This window comes from Lissotriton vulgaris, chromosome 2_1 (genome assembly GCF_964263255.1).
Source record: "Lissotriton vulgaris chromosome 2_1, aLisVul1.2, whole genome shotgun sequence".
Classification (NCBI taxonomy): domain Eukaryota; kingdom Metazoa; phylum Chordata; class Amphibia; order Caudata; family Salamandridae; genus Lissotriton; species Lissotriton vulgaris.
Window position 1 is genome coordinate 87,691,310 of NC_141687.1, and position 13,793 is coordinate 87,705,102.

Below are 13,793 nucleotides of genomic sequence, written 5' to 3' on the forward strand. Positions count from 1 at the left end.
ACAAGCCTCGCCCTCGCCACCGTACCACGCATCCGAAGAGCCACCGCTGGTGGCAGATCCTTCTCCTACCTGGCGGCCAAGACATGGAACTCCCTCCCCATCCATCTTCGGCTGACCCAGGACCATCTCGCCTTCAGGAGACAACTCAAGACCTGGCTGTTCGAGCAATAGCAGTCTCCTTCCCCCAAGCGCCTTGAGACCCTGCCGGGTGAGTAGCGCGCTATACGAGTGTTATGAATGATTGATTGATTGATTTGTGCCCTCGTCCCCCCTACTCTTGTCCCCCGTGTACCCCCCACTCCAAAATCTGGGGGGATATATCCCCCACACTTCCTACGCCCATGTCTGCCCCCACGCTTGCACCCCCACCTATTTCGAGATTAGGAGTTCCAGGAAGGCTTTGAGGAACGCACGGAGCTCTACTTTTCTGAAAACGAGGGATCAGTGAGCTCTCATTGCGTATTATGGGAGGCATACAAGACTGCAGCCAGGTATTATGAGCATGCGACTGCCAGGGCTAAGCGAAAGGAAAAGCGAATAGCCTGTGAGAGTCTGAAACAAGAGGTAGTAGCACTACTTGACTCGACACTCGGACTGACGTCAGGGGGTAGGGCTGAACGCTTACATCTGCTCCGATTTAAACAGAAAGAACTCCGGGCCTTAGAGGAGGGGGCGGCTTGTGTCCACACAATAGCCACACAATGCCGTATCTATGACCTGGGAGATGAGGGAAATAAGCTAATAAAGAGAGATAGAGGCCGCAATTGGGTCTCTTAGATCCGGACTTCTGAGGGCGTGGTACGGGGCACAGGTGTGGATATAGCCGAGACTTTTGGCAAATACTACGAAGGGGTTTACCGGTTCCAATCACATAGGGATAAGATGAAATGTGCGGAGTTCCTGAAGGACATCACATTACCGACCTTGACGGACGAAGAGCGTGAAACGACGGACTCAGACTTTACGGGGGAAGAAATTAAGGGGGCCATCCGAGACCTCCAGTCAGGGAAAGCAGTGGGCCTAATGAGTTACCCGCGGAATTGTACAAATGTGTTGCGGGCCAATTGGCGCCGCATATGCTTCATATGTTTTGCGAAACAAAGAGCGATGGACTGCTGCCCCTAGACTTGAGAATGGCCATTATCATTGTTATCCCAAAGAAGGACAAGCCGCAAGATTTATTTCATTTATATAACCCGATCTCGCTTCTCAACTTTGAGGCCAAGGTACTCACCAAGGCTATTGCCAATAGATTGAATCCACTAATACAGTCCCTATTTCATCCGGACCAGTCCGTGTACATTCCCCACAGGAGCACTAGATTGAACCTCCGACGACTGTGTTGGGTTATGCTCGTAGTGGAGCAGAAGCCGGACGTCCTGGCGGCACTCCTGTCCCTTGATGCCCATATGGCATTGGACAGTATCGAATGGTCATATTGGTTCGCTCAACGATAGGTCAAGCTCCTTTACGCCTTTTCGGGCTTCATTGGGGAACGCAACAGGGTTGTCCACTCTCGCCAGTACTCTTTGCGCTGGTGTTTGAACCATTGGCCTCATGGGTGCGGGCGGATCCAGTAGTGTGGGGGATCGATATCGGGGGAGTGGGAAGAGCGTATCTCCCTATACGCGGATAATATCCTTCTTTATGCCCACAGACCCCGCCAGACTTTTCACAGATTAATCCATGTCATAAGATCATTTTGGTTATCGTATCAACTGGGACAAGTCTTTGGTGTTCACTGTTGCCAGGGACCCACCAGTTTTAACAACTGCTTGTAAGGAGTTGTTTCACAAGGACCTCTTTAAATATTTAGGTATCAGGATCACCAAAACGGAAGAGGAGTTTGTCCGACTGAATATACGCTCCCAACTAGAGAGGTTGAGGGGTGACGCCACGCATTGGCAACGCCTACCAGTTTCCCTTATGAGGTGAGCGGTGTTGTTTAACCCCTTCCATGCTGATGACGGCCCCTGGTGCTCGTGTGCTGATGACGGCTGGGGGCCGTCATGAACCCGCCCACTCTCTAAATCGCCCGCACAGGCGCAGAATCGCGGCTGCGCCCAAGGGGTTAAGATGATGGCCATACCGCACCTGTTGTATGCTTTACAAAACACACTGTTTCCAATCTCTGAGGCTTTCTTTCGGGCGGTTGAATCCGAACAATGATGTTAATAAGAGGGGGTGGGAGCCCCAGGATCGCCCTGAAGAAATTACAGCGGCGGGTTTATGTTGGAGGGCTGGCAGTTCCGGACATAAGGAAATATTACTGGACGTCTCAATTGGTCAACATCAATAGGTGGGTCTTTGCACTACTTGACGAATCGGCTTTCCTGACTGATCGCCACGCTATGGGCAAGGGCGGCTTTCTTTCTGTTTTATATGGGGACAGACAAAGGTCTCGTCTCTTGGACCACGGTCATGGCTTGGCAGTAGGCTACAAAAATGATTGGTTGGAAGGCTCGACTGACTGAACAGATCCCCATATGGGGGAGTAATTTGCTGGGCGAGGTTGGTAGACTGAGGGAATTTTGTGGCTGGAGCACTACATTGTCACATAAAAGAATGGAATCCGCTGCCAGAATACATTCCGCTCGAGGATACAATCCTCCTCGACCTTATGCTTGATAATGCAATATCTCTTACGTATAAAAAACTTCTAAATAATACGCCTGACTGTCTGGGCCCCTGCGAGAGCATGGGAATCAGACGTTGGACTCCTGGAAGACTATGATTGGAGGGACACCATGCAATGTCCATGCATTGCCCCAGAAGGATAGCTATTAAGGCCAGATTTAGGCTGATTCAGCTCTGTATTCTCAATAGATCATACGCCTAACGCTCTACGCAATACCATATTGGCCATTGCACTTCAGAACAGTGTGTGAGAGGCTCCGTGAAAACACAAAAGATTTTTCATATATTGTGGGTTTGCCCTAAGATTCAAGCATTCTGGAGGTAGGTCGCCCAGGTGATGGCAACCATGGTGGGAGAGCAGGTACCACTTAGACGTGAGGTGGCAAATCCTGGGGGTGCTGGGTGAGGTAGCTTGGCCCACCTGGGCCACGACTTGGCTGGCCCTTGCGGGTGGCACAGCACAATATTGCATGGGGTGCCAGGATACCTCCGACGGTACATGCCAGGGAGAATGATTTGGACTGGTGCCAGCAAGCTGAACAAACAGCATATCACAGCAGGCCCTACGCAAATGGGAGAAGATCTGGGGGGGCCTGGATGGCCTATAGAACTGATCCACACACACCATAATGTACATTTTGCTGTGCCCTGTGCCAGGTGATTTTCGGTTGAGGCCCATTTATTTTGTGGGAGGAGATGATAATGGGAGGATTCAAAGTGCTAGGTCCTCAAGGCATTTCTGTATGTCGATCTAAATGTTACGCATGCTGCAATGGTTCTGATGCAAGTGTTCTGTTTATTTTTCTGGTTAATAAAAATAATTATTTTAAAAAAATCTTCAAGGGGCACCTATCTGAGTCCTGAATCATCCTCATATTCAGTTATTGGTGCTGTGATTATCAAGTGGTACAAAGTGTGGCTAACACATCTGAGAGGCCTGGTATAAGTGGATTATCTAGGTCCTTAAAAACGGTTACCATGAGCCAAAGCTATGAGCACCCTGGAAGGAAGAACAATTTGATGCCTGTCCCCAGACCCCTGTTGCCCCGTACTAAGGCTGTTGTTCCAAGTCCAACCTCCAACATCAATGTTAACAGATATGATGGACAGAGAGTGGTAGGTGCAGGGAGTAGGATACCAAGCAAATCAAATAAGGTGTACATGATTAATGTCCCCAAACTCTCAGTTGTACCCTATAGAGAAGATGAGGGATCTATCAAGAATAAGTGCACTCAGTGGATTCGCCATGGTAGGTGCTGTCAGTCAATAATAAGGGATGACATCATTGCAGTAGAAAGACGCTCATGCACTAATGCCACATTTGATTACATTGCCCTAACACTAACTCATCAACACCTCCCCTCCACACGCCATAGGACCTGGGTGGTCCCTCACCGCCCTTCCGAAGCACTTCACAACTTTGTGCCTGAAACTTAAGGCCTTTTTTTTCTTTTATTTATATCCCTGCTGCCTGGAACGGTGACGACGAAGGACAAGCCAGTCGCTGTGATCCTTTACGTCAACCGCTACTTCCTATAGGGAATCCGGGTTAGAAGAAGTTCCCGGATCCACTCACCACCAGAGACTTTGTGTAAATCATATCCCCGTAGGACTGTGAAGTAACAGTTCGGGACACTCAAAATAAAAAGATACCCTTGCAACTCAATTCTGCCTTCTACTCCGTTTTCCTTGCCCTGCGACATAAACAAAATCTTATTTGTTCGAAAATTAGACTAAAGTATAATCCGCTAGAGTTTGTTTCGATCTCTAGCACATCACCACTAAGGGAGGTAGATTGACGGTTTCTCCCACTCGCTGGTGAACTTTCAGAGAACTTAATACAACTATCCCCCAGCGAGTGTGGGGCTCCTGTGATACTAAATCTAACATCTACTGAATCTAGGCAAACATCTGACACTACCCAGCCAATAGTGAGAGGGACAGCGGTACATTATCTACCAATGTGGGCGTTGGGGGGACTTTACGTGGATTAACTACACGTAGGCTAGCAGTCTTGAACATTGCAGGGTTGGGCACTAAGGTCACATCCCCCGATTGGTTAACATTCATTGACAAGTTTGACATCTGCCTTTTTCAAGAGACGTGGTTAGTGGACCCTCTCTATTGAGTGAGCTACCTGAATTGTTATATTCCAGCCAAAAAGGGGGCAAGGGTCGACCTGCAGGGGGCCTTACAATCTGGGTGTGTCAGGATATTAGCTATAAAATCCAGACTCTTCTAACCCAGAGTAATGATGTCCTTGAAATACGGCTGAGAGTAAGCCCGCAATGTAGCATTGACATTTACAAAGTTTGTGTCAGGGGCCTTAGTGGGGGAAGAAGTCTGAGGTTATAACAGACCTTGACGATCTTTTGGATATACATTCCTGGGACTACCTAGTGTTGGTGGCTGGAGACTTCAACTCGAACTTTGAGCCTCTTGGCATTGTGGACCAGGAACTCACAGGCGAGGAAGATATTCGGTGCGGCATCCCAAAACTGGAATTAGTGCCCATTAAAAAATGAATGGATGCAGCAATCCAAATCAAAGCACGTTGTCTTGAAAAAAGGTTGCGGGCTATGAATGGGCGCACTGTCTCCGATACGCATGGGTCTAATACCTTCGCAATGGCCATAGTGCCAGCCGTATAGATTATTTACTAATTAGTTTAAAGTTATGGCACGCCTTAGGGGATATGATTGTGAGGGATCGCCAAGAGAGTGATCATAATCCCTTATGCTCAACTCTAGATTTTCAAGTACAGAGCACAGTAGTACAGTTAGTTCCTGAATAACTTATACTAGATTTGATCCCCGCTAACGATATGCAGTGATTAAAATGGGCTAAGGTCGCTGGGAACTCAGATGTTTTAGATACTATTAATAGGGATATTGATTTTACAATAGCTGACCTAGTGGCCTGCAGAAACCACCCTGAGTTCTCCAAAATAATTACTGCAACTCAAAGAATTTTTTTCCCATCTAAGATCGTATTTTCTAAAAGCGAGATACAGATAAGAATATAAAAAAGAAAAACCCTAGCTCTTGGCTTAATGAGGATTGCAGGCTGGCTTGTAGAACTCTGCGAGAGGAACTTAGACAGGGGTGCCAGGCAAAGTAAGGGTGGCCAGAAGTAACTACAGTAAGATCCAGGAAATAGCCCAAAAGCAAAGGGATGAAAGCAGATGGCAGGAATTGAGACTGGCATGTGCTAGTAATAATTTCAAACAGTTTTGGAATATTGTAAAATGGGATGGGGGAGGACGGTCAATCCAGCCACAAAATCAAGTAGCCCAGGATGAATGGGTTAATCATTTTAAACCCCAATACGCTTGCAGCGATAAAGAGGGGATCCCGTAGCACCCTTACACGTGTTTTATCAAGACTCAGCTTTTATACTGGCTGATGTTAACATTGCCCTCGGAGCTCTAACAGGGGGTAAAGCTCCGGGTATCTTACTTGATAAACCGAAACGGTGCTGGTACATATTATTACTGGCAAATGCCATTGCCAAAGGAGCCCCAGTGCCGGATTCCTGGAAAGGGGCTGAGATTATACTGGTATATAAAAAGGAGATAAATCCCATCCAGGTAATTATAGGCCCATAAGCCTCATAGATTCACTGCAAAAGGTTACGGGCCGGTTAGTCCTGAACAAGGTCCAGACCTGAATTGATGACTATGACATTCTTTCACCAGTACAGGCAGGCTTTCGGGACCCATATCAGTACTATTGATCAGGTTTTTCAGTTTATTTGAATACATTGGCAGACAGTGGTATTAGGTAAGGGCTCCCTGTACGCTGCATTTGTTGACCTTAATCAGCATTCGATTTAGTTTCCCGTAACAAGTTATGGGCAGTGCTACAGGAATTAGGGATGGCACCTGAGCTGTTATCACTTATCATTCGCTTACATGAGGACAATTTTGATAAAATACCGTGGGGGTCACCAGGTAGTGTTACGAAACCATTTCACATTGATAGAGGTGTGCGGCAAGGCTGTGTAATAGCTCTCACATTATTCTCACTCTTTATCAATTAGATTGCTACGTTTTTATTGTTAGCCCCACGGATGCTCCCGTATTAGCAGGAATTTATATCCCCATTTTAATGTTTGCAGATGATACGCTGATTATTTAAAAAACTCCCAGAGACCTTCAGCGTTCCTTGCTGCTATTCGAGGAGTTTTTCCATCTTAGGGGCCTAGAAATTAACATAGCTAAAACAAAGTTAATGTCTTTTAATCAACACAAAACTATAAAAGGTAGTGTATGTACGAATAACCGTCCCCTAGAACAAGTAAGGGGATTGTTATTTGGGGGTAATCCTCCAAAAAGACATGAAGTGGAACTGAACACTTGACATGGCTACCTTAAAACACCAGCAACTATCTGGGGCCTTACTTACTAAGTTCAAAACCTCCCTCACAAATTCAATTAGCCCTGTGCTACAGATTTATGACATGAAAGTTGTGAGCTCACTCTATATGGAGCCGAGCTTTGGGGTTTTGAAAACCTATTGCAACAACGTATTGCAGAAGACAGGTTTTTACGTAGCATCACCGGTCTTCCGAAAAGAACCCCAGTGTGTCCCATGCAATTTGATTTAGGCAGAAAATCCTTGAGTGATACTGCAAGAATATACCCCCCTACATTATTGGCGAAGAGGTGTACGCCAGAACTAGTTCCTTATGCTTCTGGCCTCAATGCTTTAATCCGGGCAGATTGTTATCATAAAATCAAATGGTTAAGGGAGATAAGAACCGTATTAATTAAGCTCGGTTTGGTCATGTTGTGGGAAGACCCCGTTAATGCTCCCTCCCCCAAAAGAGTACTGGAAAGAAAAGTACTGGGAATTGGTTTTTAATGATACCCATCGAAATAGTACCACTTCAACTCTTACTGAAAGCTGTTTGGAAGTCAAGCTGCAGCTTAATATAGAGCTATATAGGGATTTAATAACCAAATCATTTGGCCGGAAGCTGTACTTTCAATTCAGGGTGGGCACATTGCCTACAAGTTTTTATACTGCAAAATGGGTTCCATCTGGAAATAGTAAGTGCCCCTTGTGAGACCCTGGCACACTTATTGTTTGTTTGTCCAGCATATGTGCCTCCCCCGTAAAGTATGGCTTAAGCCAATTTGTGGGTCTTTGGGCTTCAGGAGGTGCGCCGATGTTTTAAGAATTTTACGTACTGAAACTTCTCCATGTATTAGCATCGCAATGGCTACGTTTTTGAGTTGGTCATGGACCATTAGAACTTGGCGAACCCTTGTAACCGGAAGATTGCACTGAAATGAGTTCTCATGGCATTTGTAGATATGTTGCTGGTTATCACTCATATTGTATTGCATTCATGTCTGGCTCTACGGTAAAATGCAGGCATACGTATTAGTGCCATATTTTCCCTTGGGCTCAGTATTGATATTATTAATTTTATTCTCCGATTTTTAACTCACTGAAAAGTTTTAACATTTGTTATGACAGTTAATGTGAATATTTAATAACGTTTTAACCCCTTAAGTGCGGGGAACGTTCAGCGGTCGTCGCGTGCACTACCTCGCTAGTGCTGCGCACGTCCGCTGAACGTTCCAATCTCATTCGCACAATGGAACGTTCCGCACTAGCGCGGAATATTTTCAGCGCTGGCAACGGGTTAATAATTGTGCTTGCTTATATATTTCTCGCTTTGTTTGCTATGTGCTTTTATGACTTAACTTTCGAACAAAGCTTCTTGGAATATATATATATATATATATATATATATATATATATATATATATATACACACACACACACACACACACACACACACACACACACACATACTCACATACTTCTACAAACTATGGAAGAATTTAACAGAATAAGAGAGAAGGCACAGGAAACCAAGAAAGCTAATTTTATAATTAAAGAAACAGCAGGGCGAAAATCATTAAATGGACATCAAATGAAAGAACGTCACATTATATAATCACTTAAGTATCCAGCAACATAACTGTTCTTATTCCCTTGTTTAAAACAGATGTCCATTTCTGTCTATTCTCACTCTCACATGTCTTATCCTTACCATTTCCGTCCTTGTAGCCTTGTAAACCTTTATTAGTCTATTTCAGATCCTACAATCTTCAGTTATGACCATGCTGTAAAACATCTTAATCACCTTCAAAGGTTTTGTGAATTTTGAAGACACTCCTGTCCACCTTGGGTATGTTTAGCTTCACCAAGTTGCCTACAACCATGTTTGTGATCTTTACCATCCTTCCGGCTATCAAACGTTCTCCTCCTTTCAGTCATCTTTCTTTTTATATATATATCTATATCTCGAACCATCCCAATCCACAGCATCTCTATTTCTTCTCCTCCAACCCATGATGGACACATCATCAAATTAAACTCCCTATTCCTACACAGCTCAAATAGAAATTTACCTGTAGTGGAATGTAGTGCGAGTCTGTGAAACTTCAAGTTGTCCATGACCTCCAACATTTGCCCACTTCCCAAAAGCTTTTGCTCTTTGTTCAGTTCCAGCCAATCTTATATTACATCTTCCCTTCATACTACGTGGCGTATACCCCTTGTTGCTAAAGTATAAAAAATACCCTTCCATTTCTCTTGACTCCATCATACTGAACCTGTTCTTGCTTTAAAAACACATAATACTCTCTCTCTTTGAATCAACTGAAACCTATTGTCCATCAGAATGGTGATATGTAATTCTTCTATTCTGAATACTTCCTTTAAGAAATGTATAACATCATATTTCTGCATTATTCACTAGTTCGACTTCCAGCCACATACAAAACGTATCAATCAAAGCAACTATGTTTTTATAGTGTCAGACGCATATACTGGCCCTAGGATATCCAAGGCGATATCTTACCACTGTCCTTCTGGCAGATTTTTAACTGTCATAGGTTGCAGTGTACACTTCACAATAAAATCACTTCCAAATATTCAAACCAGTCTCATGATCAGCTCAGTCACCAGATCCATCCCTGGCCAACAACAAGCATATATTAACCTCTCCTTCATTTATGAAATTAGCAAATTACACTCATGGAAATTAGCCATCAGACACTTTTTCAACATTTTTGGGGAGACTGGTCTCATGCCATGAAAAAAATAAATCAAGCCTTCTTTATTTATTTATTTATATTCTTGTATAGCGCCAGAATTCGACCCCTGAAAGGGTATCTCCGCGCTTACGCTTTATCAAAGGGGCCTGGACCTAGTTCTGAGCTGTGAGAGAGATGGGGTGAGATTCCTAGCAGGCAACAAATAGAAAGGTTTTCGGGGTCTTCTTGAAGGATTGAAAATTGGTGGTATTTTTGAGGGCAGAGGGCAGTGAGTTCCATAGGATGGGGCCTTTGTAGGACGATAGCTAATTTTTTTTTTTACATTTTTTTTTAACAGTCCTCAACATCACCCACTTTTTATTTTCTTCTTTACCTCCTGCTAAACCTGATCACTAGCCCTTTCCTTTCTCCACTCTTTCCCTTTTAAATTCTCTTCCACCTCATCACACAAATCAGCTCAAGCTATGCTACCACCAACGAACCATAAACAATAGTCAATCCAGTTATTTGCCCTTTGAATGTATACCATTTCAGACTTAAAGTCTTGCATTGCAACCTCTCAGTTACATATTTGACTAGACATTACGTCAAAAAGTAAAAAAAAATGTAAAACACTCCTTTAACCCCTTGCGTGCTGCGGACACCCCGGCGCCCGTCACACTTCACGGTTGGCGTGAGCAGAGGACGGCCCGGCCGACCAACCCCGCCCATTCTTCATTTCACCCGCACAGCGCGAAAGTTTGCGCAGCGTGCAAGAGGTTAAAGGTTTATGATCTGTTTTGAGTTTTAGAGATTGCCTCTGATCAGCTTAAAATTCTACAAATTTGGGACATTCTCCAGATACTGTCTGATCTCTACAAATCCTCCTAACATCTTGATTCCAATTAGACTCAACTTTTTTCTTTACTAACTCCTGGTCTTTTCAAATATGGGAACAAACTTGTTATAGAATTCCACCATTCTTAGAACCCAAATTAATTCATCTTTGACTTTGTTGTCTGGAACTGGCCTATCAGTTTCTCCTTAAATTCAACACCTTTGTCTGTAATTTTGTGCCCTAGATACTCATACTCCATCTAACTCAATTTAAACTTTTGTTGCTTCGCTTTCAAGGTCAGGCCACTCACACAATTTTTGAAGAATGCGGTTTAATCTCCGATTGTGCCTCTTTTGGTCAGAAACGCACACAAACAAAACGTCTGGATACATCTTAAAACCAGGTTTTATACTTTTTTTTAAATTTGTTTTCATCATTGCCTGGAATACCAATGTTGCACAAATAAGGACGAATGGCATCCTCATGAACCGAACAGTGCCGAACAGCATAATGAAAACTTTTTGACCTTGGGTGACTGTTTTGTATTTTTTCCTAGTGGTAGGCAGGAGCTAAATCAAGCATTGAAAACATCTTTGGCGCTCTTTAGAGTTTACTTTGATATTGGGAAAAGGGTGGCAATCCACTACAACACACTTATTTAGCTCTCAAAGATCAATTCACAATCTTGCCTTACAATTGGCCTGCCTTCTAAGTTACCACTATAGGTGCAAGCCATTCTATTGCTTCAGTTCCTCTATAATTCTGTTCAGTTTCAATGTTTCCAACTCTAATCATCTCACTTACCAGAATGAGTAAATATTTCACCTTACCAACCTTGGGTTGTCATCTCTCTTTCAACTTGATCAAGAGCACATAACCTTATTTCCCCCACCCCCCATCCAGACCTTGAAGCTCCTTCTTAAAATGAACAGAAAACTCCTCCTCATATATAGTCTTTTTTACATTCATGGTATTTACATCTACCATCTCTCTCAGTCCTACTGCTTGCTCAGAGTTGAGACTGAGACACTTCTAGGTCCTTTTGTTTCAACCAACTGATAACTGAATCCCTTTTTATGGATGCATACATTTTCACAGAAGCATAATCCCATTGTACTGAATTTACCCTATAAAGTATCCTTGAGTGGTTTCCCTACGAATACTTTGCGATCAATATCCGGTTTAAACTATTTTATTTTAACTTTTATCTTTTTTCTCATACACCTTTCGGAGAATTTGGTACTAGTTTAAGCACCTAAACAAACAACAGTTTTACTTGAAAATCCTTAATATCATCAATTAGACCATTCTCACACTTTCCTACCACCTGCAACACAACTTAACACATTTCTCCACTTTTACTTCCTCAGTTTCTCTTAATCTTTTCTACTTCAACAAGATGTTGTAGTTTGTGCTTTTTGCCCACAAGCCTTACCTAGTCCTTCCACTGCAGACAATCGTTGTTCTTTACCAAATGTCCCTGTATCCCACAGCTCTAACATTTTGCTTCAAATTTGGCCTGTCCACCTCCTTCACTTTTGGATAGTCCACTTGCACCTTTTCGCCCAGACCACTGTCTTTCTAAATGTCCTTCACACATGCCATACAACATGCAAACATTCTTTGCCATGAACAACACCTCTTTCTGTGAATGATCATGCTGCTACCATAATTAATTTTTGGTGTCTTCTATATTGTAACTCAACATGGACTGGTACCTCAGTCTTTCTCCCAGGCTGCTACTATAATTGCACTTGGCAGCTAGATTCTACAGACTAATGACATGGTTTTCAACTTATTCACCACTCCTTTGCATTCTACCCAAAGTGACACAGTTCTAAGATAATTCATCTTAAGAAGGGACTGCAAAGCTAGGTTTTTAATAAAAATCTCGTATTCAATAAGACCAGGGCATCTTACAATGATATTTAAGGTAAATATCCAAACCCTCTGGGTCCAAAAGGCAGAAGCAGCACATTTAAAAAAGAAGTTTTCCATCTAATGCTCAGAAATGTTCCAAAGAACTTCATCCACTTTCACCAATGAAGTACGCTAACTTTGGCAATTTAGGAAAAATGGAGACACATTTACATTCTGCATGCTTTCTAAAATATTTACTTAAAAAAATTAGGGGAAAACTATAGTAAAATCAGGGCCACTGCATTTATGCGATGGTGCAGCTGCGGCGATTTTGCATAATTATAGATTTGCCGTATTCATTATCTGCAGATTTAGTTGTGTTTCTCCCCCGAGGCGGAAGCCGGGGGTTTAGCCTGCCATTATACTGCTTTTAACAATTTGTGTTGCTAATTTTACTTTGCTTTGAGAATTTGAAAGTTTGCATTTTTATTCCTTGCTCTCCCTGACTACGTTGATCTTGAACCCTGGTCCCCTCTGCGCAGCCGATTAGGTGCTTACGCTCTGGGACTAAGGGTTACAGGCGCCATATTGGGTGAGGAAAGGGCCGCGGTCCAGCTGCTGGCCGCCTCCCGCCCTCCTCTTCACTGGATATAAGAGCTATGACTTTCCGTCCGCGCAGCGGGCGGGCGCGCCAAAGGCGTGCCCGTCTGCACCCGTCCGCGCTGGGACCGGGCCCAGGGCCACGACCCTTGGTCCCGGCCGGGCGGTGTGCCAAATATGCTATTCTAAAGCTGACCTTACTCAACTCAGATCAGTTCAAGACAGTGATTGCATAAAACTAGACCAGGAACACATTTTGCGTGCCACGTACAATAGCTGTCCTCACTGTAAGTCTTCATTACCATTCGTTAAGAAAATAATAAACCCTAGGAACCCTAATAACATTACACCCATGAAAATACTTATTTCACTTATTAATGCCCGTTCATTATGTATTTACAACAAGGGGTGGTGAGGGACAGGGTCTCTGAATTAAGCAGAAAACTCTCACCCAGTCAGGAGATCAGGGCTAGATCCAACACCGTTTTTTAGCTCACTGCACCATCCCAGTTTCAGAACCTGGCTGTATGCAAATTAGTCTGTTCCTGTCCCAGTGCATGATGGGAACAGGGCAAACCAAACTACAAAAGCCAATTCTTACACTGGGAAGGAAACAAGCTCCCGGGGACCGGTTTCTGGCATTACAGCCGTCTTCGGCCCGGTTTGCTTGAATCCTGATGGTGCAATGAGCAAGGGACTCACATCTGAGTATACCCTTCCACGCTTAGGGTGGACAAAAATATTTACAACAAGGGGTGGTGAGGGACAGAGTCTCTGAATTAAGCAGAAAACTCTCACCCA

At 43.8% G+C, this 13,793-nt stretch overlaps 2 protein-coding genes across 4 annotated transcripts in view; one reads left to right on the forward strand and one right to left on the reverse strand.

Moving 5' to 3' along the window:
• The window catches only part of LOC147729619 (uncharacterized), a 148,841-nt gene that overhangs the window by 114,110 nt on the left and 20,938 nt on the right, over positions 1–13,793 (reverse strand). The window lies entirely within an intron of this gene.
• Positions 1–13,793, forward strand: part of LOC147729620 (uncharacterized) — a 96,261-nt gene that overhangs the window by 8,491 nt on the left and 73,977 nt on the right. The gene's annotated exons all lie outside the window — the stretch shown is intronic.